The sequence below is a fragment of the Sinohyriopsis cumingii genome, chromosome 3 (genome assembly GCF_028554795.1).
Source record: "Sinohyriopsis cumingii isolate HCF-2022 chromosome 3, ASM2855479v2, whole genome shotgun sequence".
NCBI classification, from domain to species: Eukaryota; Metazoa; Mollusca; class Bivalvia; order Unionida; family Unionidae; genus Sinohyriopsis; species Sinohyriopsis cumingii.
The window spans coordinates 17259480-17267614 of record NC_142963.1 but is presented as its reverse complement, the minus strand read 5'-3'; the positions used below and the strand labels follow the sequence as shown (position 1 = coordinate 17267614).

At 36.2% G+C, this 8135-nt stretch overlaps 1 protein-coding gene across 1 annotated transcript in view; it reads left to right on the top strand.

Annotated features, from left to right (window-relative positions):
- The first annotated feature begins 1098 nt into the window (after positions 1–1098).
- Positions 1099–8135, top strand: part of LOC149802490 (uncharacterized) — a 32587-nt gene continuing 25550 nt past the window's right edge. The window contains exon 1 of the mRNA XM_089951287.1: positions 1099–1178. The gene's annotated coding sequence lies outside the window, so the exon portion shown is untranslated. The remainder of the gene's footprint in view (positions 1179–8135) is intronic.

Genomic DNA, 8135 nt, shown 5'->3' with positions numbered 1-8135 from the left:
TTCCACTGATAAAATATCCCAAAAACCTCCTATTCGTACTTGCCGTATCATGTTGTATCCCTGGGTGCTGAATGCCTCGTCCACATATCTTTCTAAACAAGATATTTTTTAAAAAAACATTAAAATTAAAATCTCTTCGTCCACGTCAGGAAACATTGTTCATATTCAACATAAGGTCATTTCGATTCGTGTCATGCTGAACACATGTGTCTTGTACGGGCTTTAAGGATAATGCAAAGGTGTGTACTATTTTTATTTTTTTTTTTCATCACAGAAATTTACACTAATAAATTAATCGCATCATTCGAATTCATTCATCTACTGCTGAGTTGTCTTTTCCTAACGTTTAATGTACGAAATTTTTCAATCTGCAAGGAAGAATAACATAATGAAATAAATCAAAAATGACACATAGCTCGAAATGTTTGGCTACGTTTACTTATTTCTTTAGCGACTCGCCTTACCTTATGATGTTATCTTGCAATTACATAAAACGTAAAGACTTTATGCACCGCCGGTGTGATCGCTCTGTTAATAAAATTACGCTCAAACTTTATAAGTGTACATTTAAAAATAAAACAATTTTGCTATATAGGCGAAGAAGAATGTCATAGTGTCGTTATTGCATGTAGAACAGGGTAACAGTTAAGGATAAATTGGAATGCTGGGTGAAAATTTGTATGATATGCTCTTTATCATGGGTATGAAACATATTACGAATAAGTTTATTTAATCCGGTCGTCAGCAGTTAGGCCTGCCCCGTACTAATCCGTGAGAACCATAACAAAATCAAAAACGTGTGTGCTTGCTTTGCTCTAACTGATTTTTATCACATCTAATTTTTCCCACCTATTTTCTACAACAGGAACTGCGATATTGTACTGAATTTTTCTTTTCATATTGAAGTTTCAATAATGGCAATGCTCTTTAACTAAAGTCGAAATCGACTTAATATCTTTTATTAAATTCATTAACTCTGATTACGACATGAGAGAGAGAGAGAGAGAGAGAGATTAAAAAGAAAGCGGAAGTTATAAACGTTTGCGTGACCTTTGGGTGACTCGATATATTTACATTATACACTGTAATGATAGCTTTTGGGTTTTTATATAATGGGATTATGTGAAGAGGAAGTGTGTATTGCATATGAGTTGATCCACAGTACCTGTCATCACAAGGTAAGTATTAATATTAAATTATTTTCGCATAGTTTCTTTGTCCAAAAACAGACAAAATAGACAAAATAGTGTTAATAGATAAGTAGAATAACGCTTTCTTGAAAGCATACAGGATTCACTGAACAATCTCACGATCGTGCTTACCGTATCATATTACACGGCGGTGGGGTGGGGAGTGGGGTGGATGCTAAAGCCTTGTCCATGTAGATATACCTTACTCATAACGCAGATAATAATCTCTTTGACGACATCCAGAGAGAATGATATGCTGATAGACAAGCAATCGACTACAGCAGAAGTCAGTTTATCTTTCCCTGGATTTAACTATGGCAGAATTACTGTCTTGGGGCTCGATGTTAGGAACATACCGTGGACAAAATCTATTAAGCAGATCATTCTTTGAAAAATTTGTTTACAAACTCAGACTATTTTCAAACTTTAATATACATATATATATATATATATATATATATATATATATATATATAATCTTACTCTCTGTCTCTCCCTCTTATTACACTGGTCAACAGTGAAATCATTACTGACTTGAAAAGGCCCTAATCTGTAGTATTTTGGTGTGCCGAACACGAATATAACCGTGAAAAATTTGTATTGGCTCTCGTTTTGAAGATATTCATATACCTCATTTTCTATGTTTCACTGTGTAAATTTCTCTAGTAGGACTGCAGCAACATCCGGAATAATGATGTAACATTGCATAATACCATCATGCTCACATCATCCACAGTTGATTGCATCATTTTCTGATGCAATGCAATACTAATGCCATGCGGCTGCTGAAGTAAGTTGACGTCAGCAGTGTACTATACATGTGTAGGCCTATTATACTAATGCCAGGCGGCTGCTGAAGCTGACGTAAGCAGTGTACTATATAAAGCCCAATCAGATAGGTTCAGCATTTAAAATATTTTAGACGTTGTGCGAGACAGTTCAAGCTACTGTTACATAAAACTTATTATTTTATCCATTTACGTACAATAAAGAACAGTAATGCCTCGAAAGTGTGTTAATACCGCGGACAATTTTTGCTATATTTGTGGGGAAGTGACATTTGCCAACCAGAAGAAAAGTATCAATTCTCAAGTGAAGAAGGCATATCATCTTTACTTCGGATGCAAGGTTGGTGACCAAGACAAGCCTTGGGCTCCGCATATATGCTGTGCTACATGTACAACACAGCTTTCACAGTGGTTGAATTGCAAAAGGTCATCAATGCCGTTTGCAGTCCCAATGGTGTGGAGAGAGCCAAGCAACCACCTAAATGACTGTTACTTCTGCTTGGTTCCTCCTCTTTCCGGCGGAATAACGAAGCGAAAGAAGTCGAGAAAAGTCTACCCAAACATTCCGTCTGCATTGAGACCAGTTCCACATGGTGAGGGACTTCCTATTCCAGAACCTCCAGCAGAATATTCTCTTGATTCATCTGACGAAGACAAAGGTGAGTCGACCTGTTCTTCTCCTGGTCCATCAGCATGCAGTGATCCAGATTTTCACTGTGGTGCATCATCAACCCCACACAGAATAACACAGGAAGAACTAAATGACCTGATTCGTGATTTGGACTTATCAAAGAACAAGGCAGAATTGCTAGGATCAAGACTCCAACATTGGAATCTTCTGAAGAAGATGTCACAATTACTGCATATCGAAAGCGCCACCAGCAATTGGAGCCTTTCTTCAGAAAGGAAAGTAATCTGATATTCTGTTCCGATACTGAGGGCCTCATGAATGCTTTAAAAATCACTCATGACCCACAAGAATGGAGACTATTTGTGGACTCTTCGAAACTGAGTCTCAAGGCTGTGCTTTTGCACAATGGAAACATTCTTCCATCTATTCCAGTAGCGTATGCTGTCCACATGAAAGAGACATACGATAACTTAAGGCAGCTACTGAATTCCATTGAGTATAACAAGTACAGCTGGCACCTCTGTGGTGATTTGAAGGTAGTTGCCCTTTTAATGGGACTGCAGCAAGGATATACAAAATACATGTGTTTCTTATGCGAGTGGGATAGCCGAGCAAGGGAAATGCACTACATGAGGAAGGAATGGACTCACAGGCAGAATGTAGCCATTGGAGAGAAGAATATCCAACACCCAGCTCTGGTTGAGGCTCAGAAAATCTTGCTACCACCCCTTCACATCAAACTAGGTTTGATGAAGAACTTCGTGAAAGCCATTGACCGGACTTTGCCAGCATTCCGATACCTGCATGAAAAATTCCCTCGACTCAGCGAAGCAAAGATTAAAGAGGGAGTTTTTGTGGGTCCTCAGATTCGAGAGCTTTTCAAAGATGACCGGTTCAACAACTTGCTGGAAGGTGACGCGAAACAAGCATGGAATGCTTTTCGCCTAGTTTCTACAAACTTCCTCGGAAATGTTAGGGCAGAAAACTATAAGGAACTAGTAGAAGACATGTTGATGAAGTATAAGAAACTTGGCTGCAATATGTCTCTAAAGATTCACTTCCTTCATTCCCATTTGGATTTCTTTCCTAGCAACTGTGGTATTGTTAGTGATGAACACGGCGAACGTTTTCATCAAGATATCGCAACAATGGAACAAAGATACCAGGGAAAATGGTCCACTACAATGCTGGCTGACTACTGCTGGACACTCCTCAGAGATGCTCCCGAACAGCTGTACAAGAGACAGGCGAAGAAATCTAAGATGTAGTCAATGACTTGATTTTTTATAGGTAGGCTATTACAGTTGACCTTTTACTATTGGAATGCATTTCGTTATGTAAACATTAATTTCTTGCAGATTACAAAAAAACTAGAGCCAATTTTGCAATTTGACTGTCATATTCGTGTTCAGCACATAAAAATTGATAAGAATTGACTAATTTTATTTCAGTAACATGACTTTTGTAAAAATTTGTTGTCCAGTGTTATTGTTATCTTTACCTCTTATTATTGTTCTCTTTATTTTGCACAGTTTCCACTTGAGTAATGTATCGCCATTCTCAATGAATCATGCAGTTGATATAATGAAGGTGAGCTGGTAAGATATATCAGCTTGACCTACTTATAATCCAACTCGATATACCACTTATTTTGGAAAACCGGAAGTAACTAAATCATTTGCAACTATTTTTAAAATTGCATCAAGTAAGATTTTAACAAATAGTACATTTCCAAATAAACAAGGGCTTCATAAGCTTAGAAATATATAAAGTAATATTTGAAACTTAGCAAACATTGAATATTTTTGAAAATATATTCCTATTAAATCAGATAAACAGCCAACTATTGAATAAAATGATGAATCGCCGAAATTATTAAGAACGATATGAACATCTTTTTTACGTCCACAGCAAGAAAGAGTCAAAGCCAAAACCAAACACAATAGATTATACACATATAAATGTAATATTCTGTGTTACACAAACTTTTTTTTATATCAAAAATTGAAGTTCTTGAGCCTGAGAATAGCCGGATGGGTTTTATAAATAAATAAATAAATAAATAAATAAATAAATAAATATATGTAGCATTACACGAATGAATGAATGAATCAATCAATCAATCAATCAATCAATCAATCAATCAATCAATCAATCAATGAGACCAAAAAATTATATTCCAGTAAGCATTAACGTGTTTGTATTATTCTACACCTATACTTGTTTCGACAAAGAAATTTGTCTCCTTTTTGTTGAAAAAAGACAAAGAGATGTTGCTGTATTCGGACATTTCATTTGGTCAGTTTCAAGTCACACTCAAACTTCAGCCAATCAGATTACTGGATTCTACACTTAAGATTTAGCCCACACTTGAGTTGGTCTCTAAAACAGAGAGAGAGAGAGAGAGAGAGAGAGAGAGAGAGGTGGGGGGTAAACGTTTACGGCATCAAAGAAGAACGCTTTTATTTGTAAAACACTTAATTCTTTCCCACGATGAAGGGTGGAGTGGTGGTAGTGCTGGTGGTTCTGGTGCTGGTAGCGTCGAAAGGTCACTCCATATCTACGTATTTTGATGTGATGTACATATGTTACAATGCATGTTTTTATCATTGAAGCATTTAATGATAAGATAGATTCATAGCCGTGTGTGACAAACTGCATACCAGGAACATTACTTCCTTGTGTTATGTGTTCGATATAAAACAGTCAAACTTTCTATGTGTCTTGTTATTGCAACACATCGCTTTTAAAATTAAACTGTGTAATACAGAGTCATTAAATGCAGTCATTAAACATTGGATTGTTTCTCATTTGTCTGAATAACTGATGCTAATTTTCTTTTCTTTTAAATTATCTCTCTCCGTCTCTTGTTTTTTTTTTTTTCTTCAAATTTCTGAATATGAAATTAAAGGGATTCGAACTCCATCCGTTGGTCACTAGATATTGCTATCCACCATCTGCTATCTATATAAAAATTATACAATTTCAACTCTTGTGAAACATAACTGATAATCTCGTAACTTAAAGCTTATACTTCATTTAGTTGAATTTATTTCCAAAATCTTGTATTGTCAAGTGTAGCCATTTGGGTTGAGCAGTGGGTTCTAAAACTTAGGTACATGCTTTCCCTACAAAATTACTTCAGTAAACCGTCTATGCGAAAGAGATAAGTTTACATGAATGAGAAGAATATATAATCCCTATACATGTGAAACAGGTATTACACCGAACTCTCAATTTATTGGATCCAGAAAGTTGAAATAACAATTCAAATAACTTACAAAATTACATTTCCTACTTTGAACCAGATGCAATTAAAGTCTAATAAATAGTGACATGCAGTGTAAAAATAAATACATTCAGTTATACACGATAAATATACAAAAACAATAATTATGTTATTTTTCTTGTAGCTGTGTGCGTATTCTTACGATCTAAGCTGCTGAATGATTACATTTCGCAAACCCGGTCAAAAGGCTGATCAAAGATTGAACGCGTTACATGACATGGTTTACTTATCACGACATAAGTGCTTCAAAGCACGTGGCAGACTTTATTTTTAACATAGTCATCATGAATGAAATAAAATTTATTGACATACAATTGATCAGTCTGTGCATCATGCTTGTTATTTTGTTTATAAAACTACGTTCCGAAAACTCTCTTATCGACGTATCCGGAGGGGAGGGTGAGCAATTACAAACACCACCCGGATTCATTCAAAGTCCATGGCGCAGAATTAGCCTGGTCCCTTTGATTTGGCTTTGCCCTACACCCCACCCCCGGAAAAATTCCTGCGTGCCCCCCCCCCCTTCTGACAGAGCCCTCGTCGAGCTCCTTCAACCTTGCTCCAGTCTCTTGGGGGGATGGGTACATGGCCTTGTGGGTGATACACGAGAACAAGGCTATAGATGCCGTTAATCACCGAATGAATTTGATTCCAGCTTAGAACGAATTACAACCATATACATGTCAGATCTAGAGCAAGATATACAACGAATATAGCAAAGATCTACCGAAGCTTGTTCAGTGACGTAGGTAATTACAACAGACTGTGAATGTTGTTAAATGACTGCCACACAGGTAGACAGCAAGTTTAAAGTAAAATTTAATGATTTACTTTGAAACTTACAAATACAAAAAAGCTTCTGTGCATAATATACAAGTACGGTGTTTATAATATGCTAGTGTATGTATGTGTGTATGTATGTTGTTGTTGTTGTTGTGGGGTTTAACGCCATTTTTCAGCACACGATAGACTATACATGGCGGCCAGTATTAATGGTGGAGGAAGAACCCGGGAAAACCCCGGAAAGAACCACCGACCCACGAGAAGCTACTGGCAAGCTTTCTCACATACCCACATTGGCTGAATCTTAGACTCGAACCGCCGCAGACAGAGGTGAGATGGCAGTGATCCGTAACGAAGAGCGCTTTAGACCACTCGGCCACTCGGGGCCCCATGTATGTATGTATGTGTAATTATCTAGGATGTGTATATATATATATATATATATATATATATATATATATATATATATATTATATATATGTGACGACACACACACGTGCGTGTGTGTGTGTGTGTGTGTGTTTCACTCATTATATTTCGTCTATACTTCAGACATTAAAAAACAAGAAGACAGACGAAACTTAGTATAAAACTGCGATAACAATTACTGGATAGTCAATTATGTGCAAAGAATAGCATATTTTCGCGACTTTCCTGTTCAATACATGGGGAAAAAGAAAATAAATGATTTAGAAATAGGATATGGTGATAATTTCATTCGATATTCACGCGGCTGAGCGAGATACGTCAACACTGAAGTCTTCTACGTCGTTTCTTTATCACATAACTGGTCTCTTTGTACCAAGCACATTGCGATAAATTTGTACCGGCAGCTTGTCATGTTCATCGTTACTGGTATACTATAATAATAAATTACCAATCAATGTATAAATGGCCAAAAGTCAGCTTGAAATAAAATTGTCTTAAAAAGCAAATTATGACCTAACACAGCTCATTCATAAGATTTAAAAATTTAAATTACATTGTTGGGTTGAATTTAGTACTCACACACTTAATAAATTCTTTTTTTCTTTCTAACACATTACATGGCGACAAAATTTTTCATTGAAAGTTTCTCATATCGTGTTCAGTTCTAGCATTTACATAATTTGAAGAAGGCATTTGACTTTGGAGTACGTTTTCAGTGCAAAAATACCCACATTCCGCAAAAGTGACTCAGTGAATATTATGGTTTTCAGCAAGAAAAATTATCTTCAAAACAAAGGAAAATTTGGATACATTGTATCAAAGAAAGAACAGGAATTAACAAATACATGAAAAAGTAAAATTTCAAAGATTAAGGCCCCTTAAGGTACCACGCCCGTGTTTTGTATTTTGCACATAATGATTATCTAACTAAAATGCGAATCTCGACATTTGACTGATGGGGACATGTGTTGTTTAATGTAGAATCTATGCGCGCTTAGTTTGGATTGAATCAGTTTCATTTAAGT